The sequence below is a fragment of the Balaenoptera acutorostrata genome, chromosome 2, assembly GCF_949987535.1.
Source record: "Balaenoptera acutorostrata chromosome 2, mBalAcu1.1, whole genome shotgun sequence".
Classification (NCBI taxonomy): domain Eukaryota; kingdom Metazoa; phylum Chordata; class Mammalia; order Artiodactyla; family Balaenopteridae; genus Balaenoptera; species Balaenoptera acutorostrata.
In genome coordinates, this window is record NC_080065.1 from 168,596,917 (window position 1) to 168,615,146 (window position 18,230).

The following is an 18,230-nucleotide window of genomic DNA, read 5'->3' on the forward strand; positions in this document are numbered from 1 at the left end:
AAGGTGACATTGAAGACAAGACTTTAGGGGCCAAGGAGGGAGTCACAGGACTATCAAAGGGAGAGCATCCCAGGCAGAAGGAACCACCAGTGCTGAGAGCCTATGCAAGGATGAACAAACTTTTTGGATTCACCTACATTGATTACAGTCTTTTAGATTAGTTTTCCTACTGGAAGCAAAGATACGTGCCTGTACTAACCATTAATGAGGCTTATTATGAAGGTGGCATGAAGGTACATGGGGACTCGGTAAGAGCGCATAAATTCTCTCTCTTTGTGTGTGCATGTGTACACACGTATACATTTACTCACACACAGAGGTAAATCAGATGATGCCTGGGGAAGAGCTGAGCACAGCACTCGGTTGTCGCTTTCCCCTCTTGGTTTTGGACAGCATAATGAGACTAACTGGCAGTAACATCAAAGAAAATCTAGACAGAACAAGATCTGGAGTTTGCACATCATCATGTTTTCTGAGCTCCGTTCTCCTCCACTTTTCTTTGTCTTTATTTCCTTCTCTCCAACGGGTACCTCTATGCTCTTGTAAATGCATTCAAGTCTCTATCTCAGTAAAAAACAAATCGGAGGCATTCTACATCTGACTTCTTTCAGGTCCTGCCCTTTCTTCCTTTTCCTTCAAAGTTAACTTTGTTGAAAGGATGGTCTGTACTTAAAAGTCTCCCTCTTTTTTGTCGGGGTGGTGGTGGTGGGACTTGCCGCACGGCCTGTAGGATCTTAGTTCCCTGACCAGGGATTGAACCTGGGCCCTTGGCAGTGAGAGTGCAGAGTCCTAACCACTGGACCACCAGGGAATTCCCCGTAAAAGTCCTTGTTTACTTCTTCACTCTTCTCCCCAGGCACATGTCCTGCAGCACCAGAGTGCTCCTCCCTGGGTTACAGGCCACTTCCTCAACACTAAGACCAATAGCGTTTCTCATTTCTTACTTGGCACTGTTGCACTCTTCTCTGTTTTTCTCTCTTCCCTTGGCCCGGCTCTCCATAACTCTCTCCTCTCCCTCTGACCACTTTTTCTGTCACCTTTGCTAGAGCATTTTTGTCCCCCAGTCAAATGTTATTCCTCAAGATTCCATCCTTGCTGCTTTGCCCTTCTTATTCGCTCTTCCTGATAATTAAAAATATTCATTGATATGAGTGTCATAAATATAATTATAATTTTCAAAGCTATAGTTTTACCTGATTACTAAAAATTCTACTTGATGTCATCTAATATTCACTCAACAAAGATATTAAATACCTGCTCTCGCAGACAACATGCTAGGCAGGGGATATAAATAAAAGTAAGCTCAATCATGACAATTCAGTAAGCCTACATACTAGTGGCTAGATAGATATTCAAAGAGACAAGAGAAATACAGTGTGAAATGTAATCATACGCAAGTGATAAATCTTTAGTATTCAGCCCAATAGAGAAGTTGGAAGGTGGGTAAAAAACTGGGAGAGGAAAACCCAGTATGAGCAATACCTTTGTTTGCCTCTGATGCTTCTAGAAAACCCACCAACATGACAGTGAAAGAATGAAAAAGTCATAAATAAATGCACTAAAATAATCTAGGGAACAAAATGCTGCAAAAGAAAACAAAAACAAAAACAAAAAACCCCTACCAAAAATATAATTTACATATCCTCATACAGACAAGAGAAGTTAATACATGCATTTTAAAAGACTGCTATTAGGGCTTCCCTGGTGGCGCAGTGGTTGAGAATCTGCCTGCCAATGCAGGGGACACAGGTTCGAGCCCTGGTCTGGGAAGATCCCACATGCCGCGGAGCAACTAGGCCCGTGAGCCACAACTACTGAGCCTGCGCGTCTGGAGCCTGTGCTCCGCAACAAGAGAGGCCGCGATAGTGAGAGGGCCCGCGCACCGCGATGAAGAGTGGCCCCCGCTTGCCGCAACTGGAGAAAGCCCTCACACAGAAACGAAGACCCAACACAGCCATAAATAAATAAATAAATTAATTAATAAAAAAAAAAAAGACTGCTATTAAAAAAGAAGGAGCACTTAGAGAATGAGAAGGCTCATAGAAATAAAAAATATGATAGTAGAAATAAATTTTTTCACAGAAGGACTGAAAGACAAAGTTTAAAGAAATCGTCACATCTCACATTTTCCCTTCAAACAATGCCATGCAATTTACCACAAGGTCTTTGTACCTGCTGCTCCCTGTGCCCAGAATGTGCTCCCACATGACCATCACTTTGAGTATCTGTTCAGTAGTCACCTTAAAGAAGAGGCCTTCCCTGATCACCCCTATAAAACAGCACTCCTGTTAACTGATCTACTTCCCTTATGATGTTTTGTTCTTCCACGCAGCACCTGACTCTATGAATAGTCAGTCCCTCCCTTCTTCCTTCCTTTCTTCTCCCTTCTCCTTCCCTGCCTTCTTTCTTGATTAAGTTATTGTTTCCCTGACTAGACTATAAACTCCACGTGGAAACTCTGCCTGTTTTGCTCATTGCTCTACCCCCAATGTTAGGAACAGAGCCCAGTGCTCAAAAAACATTTGTTTGTTATGTAAGAATACAAATAGCAATAGTAATTGAATCCACAGAAATCTGTAATAAAGTTAATTAAAGCTACCTTAAGCAATCATTCTATACCTAAAAATTAGCATGAAAAGCATAAGATAATATCCAAAGTTGTACAATATGTAGCAAGAGCCACAAAAATGTATATATCCTTTGACACAGTGACCCTTCCAGAATCCTGTTCTTTAGAAAGCTTAATGGAAACAAGCAGCGATGGTCGCAAGATGATTTTTTTCCTATCAATGTTTTTTTACTGATTTCTTTTATTGCTCTGTACTTAGATAGCCATACACTATCCAGAGATCAAAAAATATCTGCCTAAGTCTTTTTTTTTTTTTAAGTTTTGTTTTTTTTTTTAAAGCTTTTTTTTTTAAAATTTTTATTTATTTATATTTATTTTTGGCTGTGTTGGGTCTTCGTTTCTGTGCGAGGGCTTTCTCTAGTTGCAGCAAGCGGGGACCACTCTTCATCGCGGTGCACGGGCCTCTCACTGTCGGGGCCTCTCTTGTTGCGGAGCACAAGCTCCAGACGCGCAGGCTCAGTAATTGTGGCTCACGGGCCTAGTTGCTCTGCGGCATGTGGGATCTTCCCAGACCAGGGCTCGAACCCGTGTCCCCTGCATTGGCAGGCAGATTCTCAACCGCTGCGCCACCAGGGAAGCCCTGCCTAACTCTTTAAACAGTGTATGAAAAGAAGTGATCAACACTTTCACATGAGTAGAAAAGATAAAGGTGTAAAATGCATTTTTTCAGAGAAAAGTCATGATAACATCTAATAAAGAAATTTCAGTTGTGAGGGGGATTAGTAGGCAGATAACAAAGATTACGAAGCATTAAATGCTTAGAGGAGAATGGGATTAAATAAGTAGTAGATTCAGATTAAAAATTTAGGAATGAGAAAGGAAATACATAAAATGTAAGGTTACTAGTAAAAAGAACAGGGCTAAACTCACTTGTCATTTGTTTTTAAATGAAGACTGTATAAAACACCTATATAATTCAGAGGAGGAGAAATGTTAGTTTCCTTTTAAAAAGTTGACAGATGTTTAAATGAATAATGGAAAGGAAGCTATGGATATAGGTAATGGCTGAGAAGAAAGATTCACGAAAGAAAATAAAGAGAATAAAGTAGAGGGGGATAGAAAGACAGGGATTGAAAGTACAGATGAGGGAAATCCCTGGTGGTCCAGTGGTTAGGACTCCTCGCTCTCACTGCCGAGGGCCCGGGTTGGATACCTGGTCAGGGAACTAAGATCCCATAAGCCACGCAGCATGGCCACAAAAAAAAAAAGAAAGAAAGAAAGAAAAAGAACAGAAAGCACAGATGACAGAAGAGGAAATAATAACTGCTGACATTTACTGAATGTTCAGTATGTTCCAGGCAATTTAAAGGAGTCACAAATGTAGTAACTCATTTAATCCTCATAAGATATTACCTCCCACTGAGGTAAGGACACATGCAAGACCTCGGCAGGATGAGTGACATCAACAATGCAGAGGCATTTGAGAAACACACAGCAAATGGTACAGGTCTCAAGAGACCCAGGGACCTCTGAAGTGGTTTCTCCCCAAGGTGACACTCATGGAACAAGTTCTTGCAGCCAGATCCTTACCTGGGGAAATGCACCCTGGATGTTCTTTTGTCATCAGGCTCAGTTCTCAATCCAGCTGAGATATCACATTTGGTTTGGAAAGCTGATGCCCTGCTCGGGAGGAGAAACACTAAATTTGACTTCTGAACTGAGTATAAAAACCACTCCCAGCATATGTCTTATCCCTTCCTCCTCAGGGCTTCTGTAACAAAGGAAGGTGTGGCTTCTGAGATTTTTCCATTCTCTATAGAAAAGGCCTTTCACCTTGAAAGACAGGACACTAAGGAACTACCCTAAAACAATGTCCTGTAGTATCAGGATTTCAAGTCCAAATTCACAAATTTCAGAGGCTGTACAAGATGTCAATAGTGGGAAAGATGGCAATAGGTAGGTTTTGAGTTACGAGGAGAAGTCCTTACCCAGTGAAACCAGGTTACTGTAGTTTCCCAGCATCACTTTCCCATACAAGTTCCTCTGAGCAGAATTTAGATTGGACCCACTCCTCCCAGGTGAGATCTACAGACACATCCTTGAATGTCACTGATTCCTGAAACTATAAATTTCTACTGAACAAAGGATTATGCCAATAACACCCTCTAAGGAAATTAAAAAACAAAAAACAAAAAAAGCAAGCAGCATTAGAAGGGACAGAAGAAAGAGATCTGTGAGAGAAAAATATTACCCTCCAAAAGAAACTAAACATCTGCAACAAAAACAGACGTTATCATGAAATAATCAGAGACAAATATAGAAAGTGCTTTGACATTTAAGGACAGGAAGAGGAGGTATAAGGAGTCATAGGGAAGGATAGTGAAGGCTGCTCTAGATTAGCACTGGAGAAGAGTAGGTGGTGTTCTGATTGTATCCTATTCACTCCATTGATGAAGGAGGGATTCCCCACCCTAAATAGCACACGGTGACCGAATATATGACACCCAGCACTGGACAGATGAGCCTGACAGGAGTTCATTAGTCACAAGTTGGCCTCACAACCCCACACCATGCAAGACCACTCGGGGCCTGTACTCAGGCACAGTGAACCGCAGGGGCTGTGGGAGGCAGACTTGGTACTGACAGGAGGCTGAGGTGACCCTTGGTTCCCATGGGAAGATGTGACTGGCTTGTTTGAACACTTTTGTGGGCTGCTAGGGAGGTGAAAACCATTAGGTTGAGGATTAGGAGGGGTGTACCTGGCCAGGCTGACAGGGGAGCTAGTTGTGTGTGGAGCCTTTAGCAGTGGGTGGGGGCCTATCCGGGGAGAGCAGGGGAACTCACAACGAGGTCTTTGGCGCTCCCTAAGGCTCAGAGTTGTAGAAGCAGCACATGGAATTTTAGGCTTTACAATCACTGGGTGGGAATTCCAGTTAATGTGGGGAAAGCATGTGCAAAGAGGATAAATCTAGACAGTGGTTGGTCTATGAGACAACCAGCAAAACACCCAGCTTGACTTGAAAATGGCATTTCAAATTTATAAGCCCATTTGAGCTTTGTTTTCTAGCCCTTAGACTAGGAAATAAAACTCTGTAAGCATTCACTATCTATTTGATGCGTATAATGGTTAATTTCATGTGTCAACTTGACTGGGCTAAGGTATGCCCGGAGAGTTGGTAAAGCATTATTTCTGGGTATTTCTGTGAGAGTTCTCCCATTTGAATCAGTAGACTGAGCAAAGAAGAGGTGGGAGGGCATCATCCAATCTGCTGAGGGCCCAAATAGAACAAAAAGGCTGAGGAAAGGCGAATTTGTTCTCTCTGCTTGAGTTGAGACAGCCATCTTTTCCTGCCCTTAGACATAAATGCTCCTACCTCTTGAGCCTTCAGACTCAGACCAGGACTTAACACCATCAGTCCCTGGATCTCAGGCCTCCGGGTTTGGAGTGGGACTGCAGCACTGGCTTTCCTGGGCCCTACGAGTGTAGATGGCAGATCATGGGGACTCTTCGTCCTACATAATTGTGTGAGCCAATTCCTCATAATCTCTTTCTGTATATCTACATATATCCTATTGGTTCTGTTTCTCTGGAGAACCCTAACTAATACAAGGAGGGAACACTAACTGAGTGGCAGTTACCATAAATGATAACTCACATTGTACTCAGTTTTGTACTAATAGGAGGTTCATATGCCTCAGCTCATTTAATCCAAAGGACAACCTGCTAAAGTGACAGAATTAAAGTCATCATTTTACAGATGAGGAATCTGAGGAACAAAAAGGTTAAATAACCTCTCCAAGATCATACAGCTTGAACCCAAGGCCATCCAACTCCTCATGTTGTGAGGAGAAGGCCAAGAAAAGACCCTAGCAATCCTCAGCAAGAGGAAGAGTGAGAGAAAGACAGAAAGGGAGATGGAAGGAGACTCAGGATTGAACCTCAGGAGAAAGAGGGTTTCAAAGAGGAGGGACTAGTCAACACTATCAGAAGCTGAGTGGGTCAAACAGAATGATGATTGAAAAGAATCTGCTGATTCGAAAATTAGCTAATTTTAGAAGAGTCGTGAAGGAAGAAGTCAGCTTACAGTGAAGAAGATAAGGAAGATAAGATAAGGAATCAGAAGCAGTCAGATGAAATTACTTCAAACTTTTTGTGAAGATGCGAGGTAACACTGTATGAAAAGAAGTAAGGAATAAGTCGTGTAAATAAAGCAATGGAAAAGGTTTCCGTTTAAGGACAGAGAGCACTGTAATATGTGAATAGGCAAAGGGGAGACAGTTAGTGGAAAGAAAAGGACCGGAGAGACCAGAGATGGAATGAAACCAATTTCCAAGCAAGTTGTGTATTTTTACATCCTACTGGTTATGAACTCCAGAAAAAGTGTCAACCCTGAGGCACAGAATGTATTATATATCTTTCTACCTCATTATTTTCTCCTAATACTTTTAAATCAATATATCAAAATAACAAAAAAAATGTTAAAAATCACTGACAAATAGTGACAAGAAAAGTAAAAGTAGCTACTAGCAGGATATAAATACATGGCAGAATTTTCATTTTATGAAAGGAAGAAAAGGAAACAAGAAAAATCATCAGGTCAAAAATTTAAAGAAAGGAGAAGAAAGGAAACAAGAAAGCATAATAAGGACAAATCATTAAATAACCAGAAAAAGACTTGATACATGTATAACAACAAATGTAAATGGGGGGCTTCCCTGGTGGCGCAGTGGTTGAGAATCTGCCTGCTAATGCAGGGGACACGGGTTCGAGCCCTGGTCTGGGAAGATCCCACATGCCACGGAGCAGCTGGGCCCGTGAGCCACAATTGCTGAGCCTGCGCGTCTGGAGCCTGTGCCCCGCGACGGGAGGGGCCGCGATAGAGAAAGGCCTGCGCACCGCGATGAAGAGCGGTCCCCGCACCGCGATGAAGAGTGGCCCCCGCTTGCCGCAACTGGAGAAAGCCCTCGCACGAACCGAAGACCCAACACAGCCAAAAATAAATAAATAAATAAATAAATAAATAAAATCAAGTAAAAAACTTAAAAAAAAAAAAATGTAAATGGGTTGACTTTATCTATTAATAGAAAAAAACTGTAAAATTGGTTTAAAATACAATTATATGGCACATACAAGAGATACACCTGAAACACAAACCAAAAAACTGTTAAAAAGGGGTGGTGATAGAGACAAGATATAGCAGGCAAAAGCAAACAAACAAAAAGGCATGGAGGAGACCATATCAATATCAGATAAGGTAGAATATACGTGGAAACAAAACAGAAGCCCCTTCTTTCTGAAAAACATAACAGATCAGAAATATGACACTCTCTTTCCAAAAATTAATCTACTTTCAATAAATTAATTACAAGGCAATCGCCTTTTTAGCTGAACATATTGGGCAAAATTAAAAGCCCAAACTCAGACTCCTGTGGGCTATATGCTGGTCTTCCCCACTTCCCTAGATTCTTCTAGTCCCTAGATTCCCTTAAGTGCAGAACCTACCCACCCCCAACCTCCAGCCCTCGTGCTGCAGAGCTTGTCCCTACTATGTAACGTACTATGGAGCCCTGGGTAGATTAGTACAGAAAGGCATTTTAGAAGGCTGAAGTGAAACTTAACTGTATCGTTCATAAAATGTATCTGTTGTTAATCCCTTAAAAATGTTTTCTGCCTTTCTCCTTTCCACTTATTATGGGTTTTTTCTCCCCAGCACTACATTAAGCACGGGGTAACTCGGGGTGTTTGAAATAAGCAGCTTCATGGGTTTATCTCCTTTATGCAGAGGTTTTCTTAAACCTAAAACACAGGCTTTTTTGATATTGTTATTCTTTAAAAAGATGAATTATCAAATGGAATAAATAGGGATATTTTAATAATGAAAGTATACTTTATAAAGAAGATACGATAGTGATGAAGTTTTAGGCACCACAATGGCAAAGTGTCTTCAAATATAATTCTTAGCAACCCAATTTCTTCTTCTTTTTTTTTTAACAAAGTCACAATCATGGATAAATCCCAATCACAGTGCAACAAAAATGAAACACCTCAGAATATACTTACTAGGAATAAGCAAGAGCCTCATGATCAAAGTTAACAAAATCCATAATGAAAGATCCAAATAAAATGAAGGGTAAGTTTTTTACTCAAGAGGAAGAATAAACATTGTAAATATGGTAATCTTCCTCAAATTGATACAGATTTAATGAATCCAAATCCAAATTGCATATTTTTTCTTTTTAACTGTTTCTGTTAGAACTTGATTATAGTTAACAAAATTTGACCCTAAGGATAAATGTATAAGAACAGTACAGTGGGGCTTCCCTGGTGGCGCAGTGGTTGAGAATCTGCCTGCCAATGCAGGGGATACGGGTTCGAGCCCTGGTCTGGGAAGATCCCACATGCCGCGGAGCAACTAGGCCCATGAGCCACAATTGCTGAGCCTGCGCGTCTGGAGCCTGTGCTCCGCAACAAGAGAGGCCGCGACAGTGAGAGGCCCGCGCACCGCGATGAAGAGTGGCCCCCACTTGCCGCAACTAGAGGAAGCCCTCACACAGAAACGAAGACCCAACACAGCCATAAATAAATAAATAAATAAATAAATAAAATTTAAAAAAAAAAAAAAAAAAAAAAAGAACAGTACAGTAACCAAAATTTTGAAAAGAAAAACAAGGGGGGGGTGGATTTTCTTTATAAAATAACAAAATAAATTCTAAAACAAATAGTGTGTTACTATAGTAGAAACAGAGCAATAGAACAGAATCCAGAAAAATAAACTCATGCGTGTATGTATGTGTGTGAATATATTATACGTGAACATCTTATATACACATATAAATTTAGTATATTTTAAAGGTAGCATTTCAAATCTATGGAGAATAAGCAGATTATTCAATAGATTATTTCAACAGATTTACAACAGTTTGAATGCCATCTCCTCAAAGGTGCCCCGTCACACTCAGCCAGGTAACCCTGCTGCGTGGCCATCACATGTAACCTCGTCCTCAGTAGTATTTCTTCTTCACTGCTGCCTCCTCTTTCTAGAAGGGAAGATCCAGGAGGAAGGGGCTTTGCCTGTTTCATTCACTGCTACCTTCCCAGCACCCAGAACGCTGCTTAGCACATGGTAGGGAGGTGCTAAAAATCTGTTTAATGAAAGGATGGATGATGAAATGCCTCACCACACCGTGTTAAATGAAGTTAGAATACAACCTCACATATATACAATAAATTCCAGATAGCTCAAGAATCCAAATTTAAAATGATAAAACTAATAAAAAATGTAGAAACGTATTTCTATAATCTTAGGGTACAGAAAGCCTTTCATAGCAATGATTCCAAAGCCAAACAAGGGAAAACGAAAGTTAACTGCATAAAACGTCAAAACTTACTTGTAGAAGATTATAAAATATTTTAGAAGAAAAATGACAGGGAATAGGAATGACAATTTATGGGAAAGGACTAATAGCCACATTATATAAAAGGCTTCTTTTATATATAAACAACTCAATATAAAAAGGGGCAAAGGATATAAAAAGCTATCTTAAAAGGCTAGAAGAATGTACATCCATAGTTATTTTTGAGGATTTGAGACCTAGAAATATATCTTATGGTCTTAATTTTTTTTTTTAGAACTATATGCCTAATATTTATATTCAGAAAAGGAAGATAAAATTTAAAGGCAAACACAAGTCATACTCGGGCAATTCACAGGCACTTCACTGGCCAATGTAGGGAAGATGAAAATATTAGTAAAGATGAAAAAAGGAATACAGCTCTAACGCTGCACTGATACCTCCTAAATCAATCACTGTACTCTTCGACAGTGTCAAAAGTCATCAAAGACAAAGACTGAGAACTCTTCCAGATTAAGGGAGACTAAGGAGACAGGACACCTAAATGCCAGATGTGATCTGGATTAGTTCCTGGACCAGATAAAGGACATTTGTGGCAAATTAGGAGTAGATTAGTTAACAGTAGTGTATCAAAGTAAGTTTCCTCATTTTGATAATTATATTTTGGTTATGTAAAACAGGGTCCTTTGCTCAGCAAATGCCTTTTGGCTAAACTGTTAAATATTTGTCAAGTTAATAATGGCCAATAGGGCTTCCCTGGTGGCGCAGTGGTTGAGAGTCTGCCTGCCAATGCAGGGGACACGGGTTCGAGCCCTGGTCTGGGAAGATCCCACATGCCGCGGAGCAACTAGGCCCGTGAGCCACAATTGCTGAGCCTGCGCGTCTGGAGCCTGTGCTCCGCAACAAGAGAGGCCGCGATAGCAAGAGGCCCGCGCACCGCGATGAAGAGTGGCCCCCACTTGCCACAACTAGAGAAAGCCCTCGCACAGAAACGAAGACCCAACACAGCCATAAATAAATAAATAAATAAATAAAATTTTAAAAAAAAATAATAATAATGGCCAATATATTCTCCACTGCATTCCATGGGTGGGGCTCAGCACAGCCCTTACACTATATATATTTTTACTGCAGGCCTCAAGCTATCACCATTCCCACCCTCTGACACTATGACAGCACTTTTGCTGGTGGGTCATGCCCCTCTCCCAGGAATGACCTTGCTTTGCTTATGCCTGAGTGAAAAATAAACACGTACTTTTTTTTACAAAAAAAAAAACCAGGGTCCTTATTTTTAGGAAACACATACTGAAGTATTCAGAAATCAAATCAGTGTTTGCCTGTGATGGGGATCGTGGCTAGGAAGGGTATGAGGATACTTTCTGGGGTGATAAAAACGTTCTATAGCTTGACTGGGGTGGTGATGATGTTGTTGCATAAATTTGTCAAAACTCAATGAATTATGTGCTTTAAGTGGGTTATTTTATGTAAATTATACCTGAAAAATAAAGGTGATTTAAAAATTTAGTTAGTACTATTTTAACTAAATAAAATAAAATCAAGGCTATTGACAACCAAACCACAACCTTCATCATCCAAACTTTTCTGAGTGCTCCCCCATTAAACCTTCCCCTCTTCCAGAAACTCCCTCTCTCTGATACCTATTTTTGTGAGTTATGTTGCCTTTTAAAACTGAGCTTGATAACACTGAGAAGAGAAAGTAGTACAAATAGAAATCACAACAGTTGGACTTCCCTGGTGGTACAGTGGTTAAGAATCCGCCTGCCAATGCAGGCGACACGGGTTCAAGCCCTGGTCTGGGAAGATTCCACATGTCATGGAGCAACTAAGCCCATGTGCCACAACTACTGAGCCTGTGCGCCTAAAGCCCGTGCTCCTCAACAAGAGAAGCCACTGTAATGAGAAGCCCGTGCACCACAACGAAGAGTAGCCCCCGCTCACAACTAGAGAAAAGCCCGCACGCAGCAACAAAGACCCAATGCAGCCAAAAATAAATAAATAATTTTTAAAAAAATCACAACAGTTAATGCTTTTCTTCATGAAGCCTTTAAACTGGTTCCTCTTGTAAATAACCAAGTATCATATTTAAGAGAATCCTAACACATGATCTTATGAATAAAGAAAAACCACAAGTCCTTTGGGACGGCAAAGTTAAGTAAACCTAACCCTAAAAAGAAACACAAAAACAAAAAAAAACCAAGAACTTAAGGTTTCCTGGGTAAAGTGCCCCTGATGTCTTATTTCCTTTTCCAGAGAAGGAACAACTCCAGGTTCTAGCAAAAACTAGCAGGTTCCGTTTTCAAGCAATCTCACAGGGCAAACAAAACCTAGGCTCCTTACTCACTTTTTTTCCTCTATGATTTTCTCTAGCTGACAGACACTGCTTCTTCTTCTTTTTTTTTTTTTTTGGTTGCACGGGGTCTTTGTTGCAGCGTGCGGGCTTTCTCCAGTTGCAGTGAGTGGGGCGTGGGTTTCTCATCGCAGTGGCTTCTCTTGTTGCGGAGCATGGGCTCTAGGCACGTGGGCTTCAGTAGTTGCAGCAGACAGGCTCAGAAGTTGTGGTGCTCGGGTTTGGTAGTTGTGGCTCACAGGCTCTAGAGGGCAGGCTCAGTAGTTGTGGTGCACGTGCCTAGTTGCTCCGCAGCATGTGGGATCTTCCTGGACCAGAGATTGAACCCGTGTCCCCCGCATTGGCAGGCAGATTCTCAACCACTGCGCCACCAGGGAGGTCCAACACTTCTTCTTAGAAAAGCTCTTATCATGCCAACTCCCTTATTTAAATTCCTCTGACTCCTCCTCTACTCCCATGCCTACCACCCCACCAAACACACAAACTCCTCCTTCCTGGTACTTGACCCCAAACTGTATCTGATTCCCTCTCCCTTCCAGTCCCTTCTACCTTCGCTCCACCTCTAAAACTTGTCACCTACAAATTGGCACTTGCTATCTACCTCTACAAGGATCAAATTACGAGCCGCTACAGCTGCTGACTTTCAACATCCCCTGAAAGGAGTTCAGGGTGGAGATCAGCACTCTGCTATGGGAAAAACTGGCAGAACAGGTCTTCAGATAGTTAGATATTTTCAAGAGACAATTTTATGAGCCCGATTCTTATATCTCCTCACATCTAGAAAAGCACTAAAACCCTTCATGGTGACGTCTGCTCCTCGTGACTAGCAGTAACCTTCATGAGACTAGCAGAAACCTTCTGCAAAAAAAAAAAATGTGTGCTTGATTGCATACACTGCCCCCCCTCACCAAAATCACATATATACTGACCATCCCCTCTGCTTCTTTGGAGCAGTTTCTCAGAGCTATCTGAAATGCTGTCTCCCAGGCTATAGTCCTCAATTTGCCCCAAATAAAACTTAACTCACAGCCCTCATGTTGTGCGTTTTTTTTCAGTCGACAAACTCTAAAACACCAAGTTAGTGGCTGGAATAGCACTAAGAATGCCTACCGCTGAGCTAGTACCTTCAACATTCCAGAAACCAAAGCTGGGCTCTTTTTACTTACATTATTTCATTTGAACTTTCAACAAACTTATGAAGTAGGTATTATTAAATGAAATAAGTCCAGTGAAATTCTTATCAATGTCAAGTATGTGGCAAACACTCAGTTAATGCTGTTATTTCTATAATCACATGAGGAACTGATGCTTCAAGGGAAGTCAAGTCACTCGTCCAAGACAGTGCAGCTATTAAATGGTAGTCGGAATTTAAACTTGGGACACTCTGACTCCATTACAGCAAATCCTGTCCAGGTATCCCTACCCAACCCTACTTCTGGTCACCACACTGATCTTCTCTCTTTCCAGGTCTTGGAACACTGACAATGTGGGTACTTAACCACACTTGTTCTTATTATCATATACGTGTGCAATCATCATGACTGTTCCTTGTAGAGATGTGACCTCTTTTATGTTCCCTGAAAGTCCATAGCCCTATAAGCACCAGGACCATCTCTCACATGATTTTTGTTCCTATTCTGACACTTGGACAATATCAACAGCTCAGCAGGCCAAGGCATCCAGCTGAATAAGGAACTGGAAGCTGAGAACCTAGCTGAGGGACGCTGAGGGGGAGTTTTGTGGAAAACATCCAACATTCAGAGATCTCAATGGCCCTGTTTTCTGTGGTGAGGCCCACCTACAGTATAGGAACAAGGAGTAAGGGAGAGGTTTAAGAGAGAAAAATGAGCTCACCTGAACTCCCAGTAGTAGAGGCCCAGCAGCCATTGCCTTCTCCTTCCTTCCTGTGGTGTCCTTCCCAGGGGATGGGCAGGATCAGAGGAGGCAGAGCTGAGGGAAGGAAAAGATGTGAGAAACAAGACTCCAGCAACAACAAAAAATATCGAGAAATGGAATACTGCCTGCCATATCAGTAAACAAAGGATGTCACAGTCATCAGCGATTGCAGCCACCACCAGCGAGCTGGTGAGCCCTGAGGGAACTTAGAAAGGAAGAGAATACCTGTCATCTAGCAGCCATCAGACTGCAGCCACTCCCCACAGTGAGCCCTGAGGAAACTCAGGATGTGAAAACACAGGATACTGGCCCCAGATAGCTGAGGTGCATATCAAAGGAATGATTTCAGTGAACCCAGACTCTTACATCTTCCCATACATAGAAAAGTGCTAAATTCCTCAACTTGAGATATCTGGTTTTCTTTAATTTACAATAAACTTTTGATGTTCCCGACCACCTGCCTTTTGTTGCAAAACTTCTATATAACCAGGTTTCCCCCCTCGCCTCCTCAGAGCAGTTTTCTCAGGGTTACTTGAGATGCTGCCTCCTGGGCCTGAAGTCCTAAAAATTCCTGCCGAATAAAACATAACTCTCAACTTTTAGGTTGTGAATATCTTTTCTCATCGACAATATAATACCTACAGATAAGCCAAATAAGAAGTGTATAGTATTAATGTAGAGAAAACTGTACTTTTTATTTATTAAGCTTATTTAGATATATAAAGAAAGCTGAACAGAGAGAGACATACCATACTCCTGGATAGGATGTCACAGTATCCTAAGTTGTCACTTCTTTGAAATTAATTTATAAACTTAACATATTCCCAACCAAGTTACAGCTAAATAATAATCTTGTAAAGTTAATTATGGAAAAGATGATTTTTTTAAAAAGTTAATTGTGTTGTATAACAATGGATGTGAGAATTTGCCTTCCAGATATTATAAAGCTATGATCATTAGAACATAGTGTTACTGTATAGTGTCACTCATTCACCAGATATATTGTTGACCACGTACTGTGTACCAGGCACCATTCTTAGGGCAAGGGATGAATACAGCTGTAAACAAACAGATAAACTCTCTACCCTCGCGGATGTTATAGTCTAACAGGGAAAAGGGTGAATAGAACAAATTAAAATCCTACCAACGCAATCAGTTCAGAAAAAAAATTTATATATAAGAATTCAGGATATGAAAAAAGTGACATTTCACATCAATGAAGAAAGGATGAATGATTCAGTAACTTGGAACAAGGACTTACCATTTGGAAAAGAATAAAAATTTGCATATAAAGTGAAACTAAAGTACTATAAGAAAATGAAGATGAACATTTTGTGACATATGGAATAGAAGACCCCCTAACAATGATGTCAAAGACCCAAACATGAAGGGAAGGTTTGCACATCTGAACATATGAAAATGTAACATTTCTGCATAGAAATTGGAAATATACTTGTGTATCAGACACAATTTAAAAACAATGCAAACTGCATAAAAATATTCACTAGTTTTCAATATGCAAATCTAAACAACCCTATTGTTTGCACCTCTCAGAAAGTTAGAGAATAGTAACACTCAGACTTGCTGTGGGTTAATCAGGCACCCTTACCTTGCAATGTTTATAAACTACTACTTTTCTAGAGAAAATAGGACAGGAGGTATCAAAAGCCTTACAGTATGATCTAGAAATTTCACTTTAAGAGATTTATAGAATGAGACAAGAATGCAAAGATATATGTAGCCAGATGGCCTATATTGTTTCTAATACTAAACAAACAAAAAACCCCACAACAACCCTGAGAAAGAACACAAAGGCCTAAAGAGAGGATTAAATATGGCACAGACATACTTTTCCTCATATTCATTAACAAGCAGACTTAGCTGTTCTTAAAAATTGGTATAAGTAGATAGTTTCAAAACTTACAAAAGGTTATTCTGCATCTTAAGTGGTACTACACAGGTAAAAATATTTATTAAAAAATCACGGAGCTTAAGACTTGTGCACTCATTTTTGAAGTAAATGGAGAAAAGAATACTAATATCCAGATATTTGCTTAAAAACAAAGCGTTTCTGTGTTTATACGTATATACATGCCGACATGCAGATTCCGACAGTTTTCAAATGATTTTTTCCTTTTTGCTCCTCTGAATCTTCTAGTTGTCCTATAGTGAACTTTTTTTTTTTGGTAAGAGAAAAACTGCTTTAAATAAATAAATAAAGGAAGAAAAGAAAGAAAAGGATTCCCTGAAGTAGACATCTGCACAGGGTTGGCCTCCCCATTCTTACAGAGATGAGTTAAGGGGAGCCCACGCCATCACCCTTAGGAATCGGAAATCAGAGGGCGGTCCCCGAGATGCGGTTTACACAAAGGGCAGGTGCTGGAGCCCGGAGACCCGCACCCTGGTCCAGCATCCCCCGAGAATTCCGAGGTGGGTCCGGGGGACAGCCCGCGACGGGGAGGAACCCAGGGTCCGAGCGACTTCCAGAGCCTTCGGTCCCTCACTTGCCCCTGGGACCCGGGGCCGCCGCGTCGGGTCCCCTGCCCTCACCACTCGGGGGACAGGTGGTGGAAGGACCACGTCCGGCGCCTCAGCTCTCGGTGTTCCCAACCCGCCTGGGCCCCTGGGGCGAGAGGAGGAACATCTGGAGCTAGAAGCCCGGCGCTGCGCAGGGTCCGAGAGGTCGCGGCCCATCTGCAGCCCGCCCCGCCCCGCCCCTAAGGAGCCTCGCCCGGCTGTGCCGGACTCCTCCCGCCAGGCCCTCCGGCGCCCGCCAGACCCGGCGCCTCCCGCCGTGGCCCCGCACTCACCCTCTCCCAGCAGGAGCCAGAGAAACCAGCGGACCAATGCCGCCCCTCCCAGCATCTCCACCCCGGGGAGCCGGACTACATTTCCCACAAAGCTGCGGGGGCGCGGCGCGGGCGTCAGGAGTGCGCAGGCGCGGGCCTCGGGTGGTGGGGGGAGGGGCGGTTCCAGCGGGACGGAAGGTGGTGGCTCCCCGAATAGCTACCTCATTTTGGTGGGGTTGTGGCTTGCCAAGCCAGGAGTTGACTGCGCGGTAATCTTACCCCGGCAACCCTAAAGAAACCTCTCATTAGAACCTGTGGGTTCCTAACCCATGGGTAGGGAAGAAGGGGCAGACAGCCTTGGCTAAACCTCACTTTCCTCCTCTGAAATAAAGGGAGCCTAGAGGAGTCCCTTGCAAAGTTGTCAGAAGACTGAGTAGATGTGGTAGTTAACAAACCAGATGCAGAGTGAGCACTCCATGAATGGTGGCTACTGTACCTCCTTTCCTATCTCAGTGACAGGTGCTGCCGTATTTGCTTCAGAATTATCACTGTATGGAATGCAGACAAGGGCTTCGCTGGTGGCGCAGTGGTTAAGAATCCACCTGCCAATGCGGGGCACACAGGTTCGAGCCCTGGTCCGGGAAGATCCCACATGCGGCAGAGCAGCTAAGCCCGTGTGCCATAACTACTGAGCCTGCGTGCTGCAACTACTGAAGCCCACGCATCTAGAGCCTGTGCTCTGCAGCAAGAGAAGCCACTGCAATGAGAAGCCCGAGCACCACAACAAAGAGTAGCCCCCTGATCACCGCAAACTAGAGAAAGCCCGCGTGCAGCAAAGAAGACCCAACGAAGCCAAAAATAAATTAATTTTTAAAAAAAGGAATGCAGACAAAATCGCTAATTAAATGTATGGCCAGAGCTGTCAGTTACATCTGGGTCTGCCACTGGAATTTGGAGAAGTACATGACATTTGGGGCAGATCAATATGGTAGCTTAGATTGTAATATTTGTTTTTCTAAAAATAACCGGTACCTTCATCTGCCTCTTTCTGTTGATATGACAAAGACTCCACCTTTAACCAAACTTTAGGAAGGTTCCTATGAGTCTTCTTTTCTACTAGGCCTCCTCCTTGAGCCCTGTCCTTGGCTTGTGGAGCCCGGTTTTAGCAAGAATACTGCTAAGTCAGTTTAGGTGGAATCCCCCATTCTTAACATCTGATCAAATTCCTTATCCCCTACTCTTTTTTTTTTTTTTT

The 18,230-nt window shown here is 42.2% G+C and overlaps 1 non-coding gene across 1 annotated transcript; it reads right to left on the reverse strand.

Moving 5' to 3' along the window:
* Positions 1-738: 738 nt before the first annotated feature.
* Positions 739-811, reverse strand: TRNAE-CUC (transfer RNA glutamic acid (anticodon CUC)). The gene has a single exon. It is a non-coding gene; the product is annotated as a tRNA-Glu (tRNA).
* Positions 812-18,230: the final 17,419 nt, after the last annotated feature.